The sequence below is a fragment of the Solanum lycopersicum genome, chromosome 11 (genome assembly GCF_036512215.1).
Source record: "Solanum lycopersicum chromosome 11, SLM_r2.1".
In the NCBI taxonomy this organism is placed as follows: Eukaryota; Viridiplantae; Streptophyta; class Magnoliopsida; order Solanales; family Solanaceae; genus Solanum; species Solanum lycopersicum.
In genome coordinates this window covers 25,493,187-25,507,184 of record NC_090810.1, presented here as the reverse complement: position 1 = coordinate 25,507,184, position 13,998 = coordinate 25,493,187, and the positions used below count along the sequence as shown (strand labels likewise).

Here is a 13,998-nt window from a genome sequence, read left to right as displayed (position 1 = left end):
TCTTAGCCATAAGTCCATGGGTAGCTTGACAGATGTACAACCATAAGGGAGGGATATGGTTCGGGAGATTCAGCGCCTATCCAGCCTTGGAGTCCGTCTAGCTAATTCGGAAGATAGTGGAGTTTCTATTCGAGAGGTTGCTGAGTCCTCAATCATAGATGAGGTAAAAAGACACCAATACAAGGACCCTATTCTGGCACAGTATAGAGATGCAGCTCTTCAAAAGGAAAAGACCCCATTTAAGGTTACACCTGATGGAGTGTTACGATATGAAGGCAGATTGTGTGTACCCGATACTGCGGGGCTACGACGGCAAGTTATGGGAGAGGCACACTCTGCCCGTTATTCTATTCACCCAGGGTCAACAAAAATGTATCATGACCTCAGATGCTTATATTGGTGGGATGGCATGAAAAAGGACATAGCAGAGTTTGTTGCTCAGTGCCCAAATTGTCAACAAGTCAAGATCGAACATCAAAAGCCTGGTGGATTATTACAGGAGATAGAGATCCCGACTTGGAAATGGGAGATGATTAATATGGACTTCATTACAGGCTTACCTCGCACTCAACGGAAGTATGACTCTATATGGGTTATTGTAGATAGGCTGACGAAATCGGCCCATTTTCTTCCAGTCAGGACTACTTATTCGGCTGAAGATTATGCGAGGTTATATGTCAGGGAGATAGTGAGACTTCATGGGGTTCCCACGTCCATTATATCAGATAGAGGAGCTCAATTTACAGCCAACTTTTGGAGATTGTTTCAGAAGGGATTGGGGACACAGGTGAACCTTAGCACAACATTTCACCCTCAGACTGATGGGCAGGCTGAGCGTACTATTCAGACACTAGTACGCTCATTTAATTTGCCTATAATAATAGCTACCATTCTAGTATCCAGATGGCACCGTACGAGGCCTTATATGGGAGGAAGTGCAGATCACCTATTGGTTGGTTTGATGTTGGCGAGACTAAGTTAATAGGCCCGGATGTGATTCAGCAAGCTGTTGACAAGGTGAAGCTTATTCAAGAAAGATTATTAGCAGCCCAGAGTCGACAGAAGTCATATGCAGATAATCGGCGTCGAATTTGGAGTTTCAGATTGGTGACTGGGTAATCCTGAATATATCACCCATGAGGGTTGTGATGAGATTCGGCAGGAAGGGGAAGCTCAGTCCGAGATACATTGGGCCTTATCAGATTGTTCGTAGGATAGGCAAGGTTGCCTATGAGTTGGATCCACCATCTGATTTGGAGGCGGTACATCCAGTCTTCCATGTATCGATGCTACGTAAATGTATTGGTGATCCTTCTAGAGTATTCCCTGTAGATGATATTCAGGTAACAGAGGAGTTGTCATATGAGGAGAAACCCGTGGCTATACTTGATCGTCAGGTTAGAAGGTTACGTACTAAGGATGTGGCTTCCGTCAAAGTGTTGTGGCAAAATAACAAAAGGGAGGAGATGACTTGGGAAGCGGAAGACGAAATGAAGAATAAGTATCCTTACTTGTTCCCCGTACCTGCAGGTAATTCAATTCCTAGCTTGACTATATTGATAGATAATGAGATTATGTAGCTGTGAGCCATCTGTAAGTTACGGAATGCAGGTTGATAGGTATAACTTTTAGAGAGACCTCGCTAGAATTTGTTTTTGCAAGACGCTAACTTAACATTCGAGGACGAATGTTCCTAAGGGGGGAAGGATGTTATGCCTCGTATTTTTTTTATACGTAGTGCGCATCGTGATCTAGAAGACGTAAAGAAATATTAGGCAAGGATGTTATTTCCAAATGTGATATTAAGTATGAGTTGGCTAATGTAAGTGCCATTAACTTTAAGTGAGGGATTAATTAGTGGCTAATTTGGATTGATTTAATCCAATGGGCCCCACCACTCAAGGCAAAAATTAAAAAGGGATCAGATTGTGGGCTGGCCTTAATGGACAGGTGTAGAGGGGGGCTGCCTCCACTTCATACTATTAAATGAGGTGGAGAAATCCACTCCATGCTATATAAAGTGGTGAAATGCATTGCTGCATATCATCTTCTTCTTCACCACTTGTCTTAGGCAGCCATGGAAATGGAGAAACCAACCCTGCAACTCTTGGCCAGCAGCTGCAAATAATTTGGTCAGTAATCTCCTTGTTTGGTGTGTTAATTCTTTAGAATACCCTTGTTAATTATCCATTAATTTTAAGAAGGGCGCGTGACCAGTAGCTTAGGAAGTTTGTTTTAGTTATTGAATGTGCTGAGTATGAATGAAAACCATAATCGGATTATTAGTGGTGTCGTGTTGGTGCTTGGGCTGTTTTGATTAAAGCAAACTGCAGGAAAATTCTGTTTTGGCATTATGTATATGTTGAATGTGATTATGAGTATATACTCCAAAGGATGAATACGATAAGGTAGATGTGTTGCGAATTATAAAACGAGTTATCGCTTGGTGTGTCGTTGCTTCGCTGCTATAGTTGCCGAGATGGAACTGTTTTGGGGAGGGGGCTGTTTAATATGATTCTTTGGGTTATATGTGTTATTGGTATTGCTGTGGATAATTTGGATTGTTGTCGGATTGGGACGAAGTAAGGAAAATAGGGGAGGTGCTGCCGAAATTTTCGTTAGATTATTAGCTAGCTTACAAGAAAGTAAAGCACGATGTTTATCTAATTGCGGCACGATTGTTGCTTGTTATAGATTAATAGCTTGAGCATTAAATATTGGACGTGCGGCTCGATTATACGGTATGTAACGCTGTCCCTTCTTTCTTTGCTTGGCATGACTTTTAAAAATAAGCGAATAACAGACAGATTTGATACTTACCTCTAAAGCGTCTAGGTGATGTATATTCTTGCTTCCTCAATTATTCCTCTATATATCGGCTATGTCTAAGGCTATGATGATATCTAATATCTATGGTAATGCTTCTTAGAGTCATTGAGGTTTTACGTTTCCATATCGTATTAAAGGTTCATAATCTTGATAAAACATTAATCTTTGGTAATACTCCTTGCTGGTTCACGGTTATTGTTCTATTGAGTTATAAGAAATGATTTTAATTGCATATGGTTGCTCATAATATTCTGCTCGTGCATAGAGTGATTTATCATTTCACCGAGTCCCGGGCCGGGTAATGTTCGTGCGGAGTTTCTTGCATATGTCACCGAGTTCCTCACTAGAGGGCCGGGTATGTATATTATATATATGATTGGTGATGAGGATGGTTATGATGATGATGATGACGGAGATGACGTGATGATTATTTTGCCGAGCCCCTTACTAGGGAAGCTGGGCACCTTAAATGTTAAATATATGCATGATTTTCACTTAAAAAGTATATGTGTAGCGATATTTTGTTTCGACTTGCCACATTGGTATCCTGTCATCTTTACCTTATGCTTTACATACTCAGTACATTGTCCGTACTGACCCCCCTTTCCTCGGGGGGCTGCGTTTCATGCCCGCAGGTGTAGACGCGCAGTTCGGTGATCCTCCCGCCTAGGATATCTACTCTGCTGATTGGGAGAGCTCCACTATTCCGGAGCCCAGTCATTTTGGTACATAACTTTTGTGTAGTCTTTTGCTCGTCTATGGGTATGGCGGGGCCCTGTCCCGTCGAGTTTCACTAATGTACTCTTAGAGGTCTGTGGACATTATGTGAGTTGTATATATATGTTTTGGATAATGGTCTGGACATGGTTTGTTTGGGATGTCCGCTTGTACAGGGGCAGCCTTGTCGGCTGCGTACATCATTATGCTTTGAATAGTGGCGGCCTTGTCAGCTCGCGTATGCTGTTATGGTTGAATGGTTATGACTCCTTATGAGACAGGTCCTCTTATATATATATGACGTTGGGGTTGGCTTGATTTGATTAAATTCCATATTGTCTTAGTTTCAGTTGGTCATACTTAGCAGGTTTGTATGTGGGTGTCCAAAACGGGCACTAATCACGGCCTATCGGGTTGGGTCGTGACAATTAGCTTCCCCTGTAAAGACCCCAACCCTCATTAATCCAAACACAACTCACCAAAATAAACTCTCTTTCTTCTCTCTTCTTTCTCTCTCTATTTGGAAACCACCATTGAAGACAAGTGAGGGGGTGTTTTGGGGGTTGGAAAGGGATGAGTTCACCATCAAATCTTCATCAAATAAGTATGTGATAGAATTCACCTTTGAGTCTTCTTTCCTCAAAGGACTCCTTCAAAGTATTTCAAAAAGTTGAGTTTTCATGTGGGTTTCATCCAATTACGAAAGTGATGTCGTGAGCTGAGTTTTTTATGATTTCTTTAGGATATAATGGATAGATTAACATGTATTTTAACTTGATTATGATCAATTGTGATGGTTTGGCTCATATTGAAGAATATGATCCTTAACCCTTAACCCTAGGTTTGATCTTGATGGAAATTGAGTTGTGATTCATTCAATTGTCTTGAAAATGTGTTAATTATGGTTGTGAGGTTAATTAAGATGTAAATTCTAGAAGGATGGTGATGTATACCCATGTGCCTTATTATGAAGTGATATGTAATGTGTTAACCTCACCTACATGAATTGTGATAAAAGGATTTATACTCATACAATTCTTATTGAGCTATTGATGATGATGATTATACAAGGCTTAAAGACATTTTAAAAAGGGACTCTAGCTTAGCACCGAGTGAACTAGATTGAGGAGTGTCCCTTCCACATAGGGAAGGTAGGAGCACTAAATTACTCTTGAGATTGGAGACTATAAGGCATGGAGCATTAAGAGGATTCCAAATATATCTCCTAGTTCTTGAACTTTGTTGTCCTCATATGAGTACTAGCTAGTGGATCCACGTAGTTGCTATGTTTTATGTTTTGGTACTAGCTTGCAAGTAGTCCACCTTCTTTCGGTGTAGGGTTTCATGACACCGGATTCCACACTAGCTCATGTGGTCTATGCCTGTTAGGCCAAGATATTCCTAGAAGGTAAAATGAAACAAGGGATTTGAACTCTAACTTGGATAACCTAAGGGGTCTAGCTTAGTATAGGTAGGAGTATGAGACTCTACCTAAGTATTGCACTAGTTAGACTTGAGGGGAGTCTTAGGAGGATGTTCTTATATATGATTATGCTATGATAATATATGATATGTACATAATGAACATGCACATTGTTCATAATATATGTTGATTAGTTCAATTATGAGAATGGGTTGGGTTATATTGTTAAAATAAGATGAAATGTATATCTAAATGTTATACTATGTGGAGTTTGATATTGGTTATGGTTTTCTTGTTGGGGATACTTGATTGAGTAAGATTATGGGGATTTGCTTGGTCATTACACTTGTTGTCTTGTTAAGGATTCATTAGTAGTTGTCTTGCTTATTATGATAAAATTGACTCTTAGTCATGCTTTTGATGTATCCTTGATGATAGGGTTGTAATAAATGATGGGTTCAAGTATGTTGGGATACATATTACTTGTTTGAGTTAGTAAGCATGTTGGTTGATTGGTATAACTTGCTTGATTTTGCATTAGACTTTTAAAAGGGTAAAATGACATGTTTTGACTAAATGTCCCTTTTTATCATGTTTTGCTCTTATATGTGTATATGGTCTCATACTTAGTACATGTGGAGTACTAAGTCCATTTTCTTCCTTTTTCCAAATATTTTAGGTTCTGGTCGTTTAAGGCTCATTCGAGACGACTTGAAGAAGGCTTGGATATTCTCTATCATCCAAGTGGGAAGGCCCTTACTTTCTGAGGGTGATGTCAATATCTTGCCTATGAAGTTTCTTTGTTTTTCTAATACTTCTATGTTCATACCACTTTCATTGCGTACGACTTGTATAAGCCTATATGTTGCTTCTTTACATTTGATGTAGAGCTATGCCCAAATTGTGATGATTGTTTAGATGGTATGAAATGAGACAATCTTTGTGACTATCTTTCTATCTTATATATATGTATGTGTAATAAGAGTTGAAGGCTATGTAACTTTCCTATACGAAGGATCTATGTATGTATACTCGATACATATCTATTATGTGTATGTAGAAGTCTATATAAACCTCCAAGTAGATGAAATGAAAAAGTTTAAGTTTTTCCGCATTTTCAATCTATGAATGTAATGACATGAGACTAAGAGGCTAGTCTTAGTCCTCAAATAGGACGACGACGCTGGTAACATCTAGAAGGGGTAAACCTTTTTTTTTATTGCAACACATTGATAGTCAGCTTTTACTCTTTATTCCGAAACTTGATAGCTCATAATTTCACTTCTTGTTGTCTTCATCAGTTTGAAAAAGATGAAATTTTGGTACCAAAGCAGACCTCATGGTTTTGGTACTATCCTGATGTTTCCTTCAACACTGTTTCACCTGCTCAGAAGGTAAATTATAAACATTTATGCATCACATAATCTCATATGTTTCTACATAATTCACTCTTTTATGATCATAAGTCAATCTAAATTTCACTGTGAAAGTACACAGAACATTTTAAATGGGTCATGTAATCCCTGATTTTTTTGAGGATATATCCTGATCTTTAGTTCATTTGTGTATATTTGTAAATTACTTCTTCGCCATGGTATCAGTTGTTATTGTGTTTAGAGAGTTAGGCATATGATCTGTTATACAATGCCGGGATTGTTTTTCCTTTTATTCTCTTTCAGATAACCTTAGCTCTCTTTCTCTTCCCTTTTTCCTCCTTGCTAGCAATGGATTATAAGCATTGTTCTACTTTAACTACTAACAACTATTTGATCAATTTCAATGTTGGAATTCAACTTCAAAGGCTCATGCATGACCTTCAAAAAAGTAAGCTGGATTTCTCTTTTTCATGGTTTGTGTGATCACGTATTTAAAATCTGGTTGTCACAGAAGTTAGGAACTTAAATTGAAATATTATTTTGAATCTACTACTATTTCCTTTTAGACAACCAGACTTGACAAATCCTTGTCAAAAAAATTATGGATTTTCAAAAATTATTGTTATGATAGCATTTTCAAGTGTTCTTAGCCTTCTTTGTTTGTAAATTTGTATTTAAGCTGATCATACTAAGGGAAAGGTGACTTATTACTGCTAAGAAAGAAATCATATATTCTTAATGTTTATGCTAATATGGCCTTGCATATGCATGTCCCATGGTCAAGGGAAGTATCAAATACATATATATTTATGTGTTTACCTGAATTACATCTGGTTTGACTTAACGGTGTGTTCCATGGAATATGTTTAGTTTGCCATCATTTGGTTTCAAATTTTGTCTGATTTTTCCATTTCTTGAGCAACATGTGTTGAAATAGGACTCTGATTGCTGGATGCGTTTCCAACAACACAAATTGCTATTTATTATTGCAGGAAATGTAGCATTCAATAAGAAAAGTGTAAGAAGCCATTGTTGCTACAGATTGTTTGCACGGTAACATTTGTGATATCCAAGTATTTCTTTTAAATTTAGTTGTAGAAAGTACTGAAAGGATTCTAATAAGGATTTAATGAATATTTTTTATAATTATCTTATGTAGGTTTCCATTTTCTGATTGGGATTGTATATCAGCGGTGATACGATGATGCAGGATGATATGTCAAGGGATATTAAAATCGTGGCCACAAGTCAATTCAATCAATTGAAGTTCATGCGACTTTTTGAATATTAAACTGTTAAATCAAGGGACATTTTTGCTATTGCTTCTTCAAAGTAAATTGCAATTATATGTTTTTTTTGTGTTATTTATTAGATAATCAAAGAGACATCAATAATGTGGATTATTGATAAAATTACTTCATTTACAGTAGTAAAGACTACACTTCATAAATGTTACTTTAGATGAGTATCAAATGGAACGTTTGAATTTGTGATAAAAAAGGAAGCAAAGTCCACACATAAAAAGTGTTGTTCCAGGTAATAAAAATGTTCTCATATAAGGTTCTAGAAGTGTGTCCTTATTATAATATAGAATAGGGAACACTTTTTAAGAGTTGTGTATAAGGAAACAGTGTTGCCTTATCAAAGGTTATGGTGGCTTAGGCAACCCCTATAACAGTGTTGTCTAAAGTCAAAAAGTGTGTCCTTAGCTAGTTTAGGGTACACTTTATAGGGGTGGACGTGGGTCTAAAATAGTGTAGTGAAAGGGAAAAACTTGAAAAAAGGTCTAGAGGAAAATAGAGGTATAGGCTTTTTGATGATAATTCCTTCGAAGAAAGGTGGCATGGGGCAAGATCATTCAAGGAATAGACAAAGGTTTTATGGAAAAATCTCTCCTAAGGTTCCCCCAAAGTTTAATCAAGAGAGTGTGGCTAGCCCTAAATCTCAAGGACTGAGTAGTGGTAGATCTTATGTGTTTAGGACTACTTGTGATAGGTATGGAAAACGACATGATGGTAAGTGTCTAGCCGGCATGAAGGGTTGCTATAGTTGTGGTGAAAGTAGTCACTAAATGAGAGATTGCCCGATTCTCATGGCTAGAAGAAGAGAATGGAAGCAAGCTCCTCCAAGTGGTTAGGGTACTAGTATACCAAGGAAAGTGAAGTATTATGCACTTATCTATTCATGTAACTTAGAGGGATCTCCGGATAAATGTACCGGTAGGTTAAAAGTTTTCATAGTGTATATGCTTTATTAGATCCCTGTACTACCTTATCTTTTGTGATGCCTCATATGGAATTGAGATTTGATGTTCCCACGGAAGAGTTATTAGAACCATTTTCGGTTTATACTGGCTAAGAGAGTGTATATAAGATGTCCCATTTGCCTATACCATAGAGTTACTCTTGTTAAAGTTGGTAGGATTTGGATGCATTGTTATTAAACCTCTATTAGTTTTAGAACTTGATAAGGTTATTATGAGTTTTGGTGATGCTTTTGGGATTGTGTGAAATGAGTATTATTTGAGGTCTTAGTAACGGGCTTACTCCAAAGGGGAATAGATATGCTTAGATAGAAAGATTGATTGAGAGTCCCGATATACTCATCCCTTTCTTCTATTTTCGTTCTAGCTTGAGACCAAGATTTCTTTTCAGTCTTGTTTTACGTCTTTGGAGTCATGAGTGTTTTTGAAATTTCCATGATCTCCTTATTTTATGCATGTTTATAAGAAAATTTATGTTTAGTACAGAATGAGTGTTCCTAATATATATGTTCCTCATGTGTCATAAGATGATTTGATGAACATGCTTTGTATTCTTTTGGTAAAATTCCATATTGGCTCCATAGTTGGAGAAGGTAGTTCCTCCTAAGATTATGTGATGGATGATGCTGAGAAGAGTTTCTATAGCCTTACTCCCAATGTGGAAAAGGTGTATCTAGGTAGAAAGGTTATTATGTGTTTAGGTGTTCCCATGATTTCTTTATACTATGAATTTTCATGAAAACTTGTTTTTGACAGAAAATGAGTTACTGGGAATTCTTCTCCTCATTTTGTAGTGCAGTGAGTATGAGTTGCTTATTGTACTTCATATGAAGAATATATGACCATGCTTTATTACGGAGTCGAGAGATTTCTCCTTGAATAAAATGCTTTTTTAGAGTAAATGACATATGAGATCCATGAGAGTGTGTTGAGCATGTTATGACAAGGAGAAGGTAGTTCCTCCTGGAACATGACTATTTCTGATAATTTCATGAATTAATGTAGTTCCTATTTCCTTATGTCTATGTTGAGATGGAGTTGATGTTCCCTCCATGCTAGTATGTTGTATGCATGATGGTTTGATAATCTTGAGTCTTTAATTTAGAGAGGTATTTAAAAATGTCATTCGAGAACGTTTGTTCCCAAAAGGGACATAACGTAACACCCAGAAAAATAGTAAGTGAAACTACACCTTCACATGATATTTTCAGAGTTTGATATGTGGGTTAATGTTGTAAAATTGCTTCCCCGTTCTTATGATGAGGTGTTTACGGGTTTAACTTCAAGGTATGACTCCTCAAGGACCAATCAAAAAAATTTCTCTTATAACAAAAAATATTAAGATTGAATCAAAGTCATTATTTATTACAATTAACTTATTTCATCACATCCATGACTTGTATCAAGATATGTGAAGTCTCAGTACTTTGTGATGGGTTGGTAAAACTCCAATTTATAGGGGTGTAATCATGGGATTTCATATTGATTTAAATGATCAAGTATGTTGCATTTCACTATTTTATTATTGTTCACTGTAGATTAATCTCTTAGCATGTGATTAATATAAGGGTTAAGGCGAACAACTTAATCCTACTTTACATCTCTAATTAGTTCTTGAAAGAGACCAATAAGAGTGGGTAACAGGCTCAATGTTTCCAATGTAGCTGACTTTAGTTGTAAAAGCAAATTAATTGGTTGATATGTGAATCACATTACGGGACAGGAAGGAGATTTTACGAAATATTACTATGAGATCGAAAGAAAATTATCATTACTGAAGATGACCCAACTTATCTATTGCTGGTATGCTTTGTCGAGCAATGCATTTTACACTTCTTTGCATCAATACAATCCCCTACACCCCCACAATCATATTAAAAATCAATTGAAATCTTTTTTGTTTATCATATTACTAATACTTGATCTTGAAATTTCTTAATTAAATTTCATGGAATAATCTACCCAATTGTCTTATTCGTTCTAATTTATTAGTCACAATTTAATTTAATTTTGGATTCTTATCCTTACACTCCTTGTGAGATTTGACCCCACCTCTTAGTTGAGCATTTTCCATTGAAAACTATCGCTCACACTTTAAATTTGTTGCAGAGAATAGTTTGAGTAGTATAAGATATTTGCAATACCTAAAAAATAAAATCCCAATAGGCGCAGTCTAGACAAGTTACCCAAATTTCCACAATCATAGATACCTCTATCGAGTGAATCGCCACATGAAGGATGTGGTGATCTTCCAAATCTACCTCTGCCAGATAGAACTACCCCTAGAAAATTGTATTGGGGGCATTTCAATAATCTCTAACTGCCACACCCCAACACTCGGTAGGGCGGACAAGTACCATATGAACACATGCTTTAAAAGTAACATATGATGAGAAAATAAACTACTATGCAGATAGATTCATTAATGAGAAGCTTCATAAACAACACATGTCGACTAGTTGAACCAATACATGTGTCAACTAAAACTATGAATACAGATGATAGCTTTAAAAGTCTACAAAGACTCTGCTCTAATCATGTCACGACCCAACCCGATGGGCCGTGACTAGTGCCCGTTTTGGATACCCACATACAAACCTGCTAAGTATAACCAACTGAAACTAAGACAATATGGAATTTAATCAAATCAAGCCAACCCCAACATAATATATATATATAAGAGGACCTGTCTCATAAGGAGTCATAACCATTCAACCATAAATGCATACGCGAGCCGACAAGGCCGCCACTATTCAAAGCATAATAACATACGTATGCCGACAAGGCTGCCACTACACAATACACAATGATGTACGCAGCCGACAAGGCTGCCCCTGTACAAGCGGACATCCCAAACAAACCATGTCCAGACCATTATCCAAAACATATATATACAACCCATATAATGTCCACAGACCTCTAAGAGTACATTAGTGAAACTCGACGGGACAGGGCCCCGCCATACCCATAGACGAGCAAAAGACTACACAAAAGTTATGTACCAAAACGACTGGGCTCCGGAACAATGGAGCTCTCCCAATCAGCAGAGTAGATATCCTAGGCGGGAGGATCACCGAACTGTGCGTCTACACCTGCGGGCATGAAACGCAGCCCCCTCCCCCCCCCCCCCGAGAAAAGGGGGGGTCAGTACGGACAATGTACTGAGTATGTAAAGTATAAGGTAAAGATGACAGGATACCAATATGGCAAGTCGAAACAAAATGTCGCTACACATATACCCTTTTAAGTGAAAATCATGCATATATTTAACATTTAAGGTGCCCAGCTTCCCTAGTAAGGGGCTCGGCAAAATAATCATCACGTCATCTCCGTCATCATCATCATCATAACCATCCTCATCACCAATCATATATATAATATACATACCCGGCCCTCTAGTGAGGAACTCGGTGACATATGCAAGAAACTCCGCACGAACATTACCCGGCCCGAGACTCGGTGAAATGATAAATGACTCTATGCACGAGCAGAATATTATGAGCAACCATATGCAATTAAAATCATTTCTTATAACTCAATAGAACAATCAACGTGAACCAGCAAGGAGTATTACCAAAGATTAATGTTTTATCAAGATTATGAACCTTTAATACGATATGGAAATGTAAAATCTCAATGACTCTAAGAAGCACTACCATAGATATCAGAGATCATCATAGCCTTAGACATAGCCTATATATAGAGGAATAATTGTGGAAGCAAGAATATACGTCACCTAGACGCTCTAGAGGTAAGTATCAAATCTGTCCGTTATTCGCTTATTTTTAAAAGTCATGCCAAACAAAGAAAGAAGGGACAGCGTTACATACCGTATAATCGAGACGCACGTCCAATATTTACTGCTCAAGCTATTAATCTATAACAAGCAACAATCGTGCCGCAATTAGATAAACATCGTGCTTTACTTTCTTGTAAGCTAGCTAATAATCTAACGAAAATTCGGCAGCACTTCCCCTATTTTCCTTACTTCGTCCCAATCCGACAACAATCCAAATTATCCACAGCAATACCAATAACACATATAACCCAAAGAATCATATTAAACAGCCCCCTCCCCAAAACAGTTCCGTCTTGGCAACCATAGCAGCGAAGCAACGACACACCGAGCGATAACTCGTTTTATAATTCGCAACACATCTACCTTATCGTATTCATCCTTTGGAGTATATACTCATAATCACATTCAACATATACATAATGCCAAAACAGAATTTTCCTGCAGTTTGCTTTAATCAAAACAGCCCAAGCACCAACACGACACCACTAATAATCCGATTATGGTTTCCGTTCATACTTAGCACATTCAATAACTAAAACAAACTTCCTAAGCTACTGGTCACGCCCCCTTCTTAAAATTAATGGATAATTAACAAGGGTATTCTAAAGAATTAACACACCAAACAAGGAGATTACTAACCAAATTATTTGCAGCTGCTGGCCAAGAGTTGCAGGGTTGGTTTCTCCATTTCCATGGCTTCCTAAGCAAGTGGTGAAGAAGAAGATGATATGGAGCAATGCATTTCACCACTTTATTTAGCATGGAGTGGATTTCTCCACCTCATTTAATAGTATGAAGTGGAGGCAGCCCCCCTCTACACCTGTCCACTAAGGCCAGCCCACAATCTGATCCCTTTTTAATTTTTGTTTTGAGCGGTGGGGCCCACTGGATTAAATTAATCCTAATCAGCCACCAATTATGAGTGGTGGGGCCCATTGGATTAAATCAATCCAAATTAGCCACTAATTAATCCCTCACTTAAAGTTAATGGCACTTACATTAGCCAACTCATACTTAATATCACATTTGGAAATAACATCCTTGCCTAATATTTCTTTACGTCTTCTAGATCACGATGCGCACTACGTATAAAAAAAATACGAGGCATAACATCCTTACCCCCTTTGGAACATTCATCCTCGAATGTTAAGTTAGCATCTTGCAAAAACAAATTCCAGCGAGGTCTCTCTAAAAGTTATACCTATCAACCTGCATTCCGTAACTTACAGATGCCTCACAGCTACATAATCTCATTATCTATCAATATAGTCAAGCTAGAAATTGAATTACCTGCAGGTACGAGGAACAAGTAAGGATACTTATTCTTCATTTCGTCTTCCGCTTCCCAAGTCATCTCCTCCCTATTGTTATTTTGCCACAACACTTTGACGGAAGCCACATCCTTAGTACGTAACCTTCTAACCTGATGATCAAGTATAGCCACGGGTTTCTCCTCATATGACAACTCCTCTGTTACCTGAATATCATCTACAGGGAATACTCTAGAAGGATTACCAATACATTTACGTAGCATCGATACATGGAAGACTGGATGTACCGCCTCCAAATCAGATGGTAGATCCAACTTATA

At 37.7% G+C, this 13,998-nt stretch overlaps 1 protein-coding gene across 5 annotated transcripts in view; it reads right to left on the bottom strand.

Annotated features, from left to right (window-relative positions):
• Positions 1 to 13,998, bottom strand: part of LOC138339519 (uncharacterized) — an 85,231-nt gene that overhangs the window by 64,367 nt on the left and 6,866 nt on the right. The window contains exons 1-2 of one of the 5 annotated variants that reach the window (XR_011212318.1): positions 13,047 to 13,105; positions 11,642 to 11,700 (exon numbers count right to left, since the gene is read on the bottom strand). The exons of 3 other annotated variants lie outside the window; for them this stretch is intronic. The gene's annotated coding sequence lies outside the window, so the exon portion shown is untranslated. Of the gene's footprint in view, positions 1 to 11,610; positions 11,701 to 13,046; positions 13,106 to 13,998 lie in introns of those variants that run through there. One more of the 5 variants, XM_069291199.1, reaches the window with a different exon arrangement.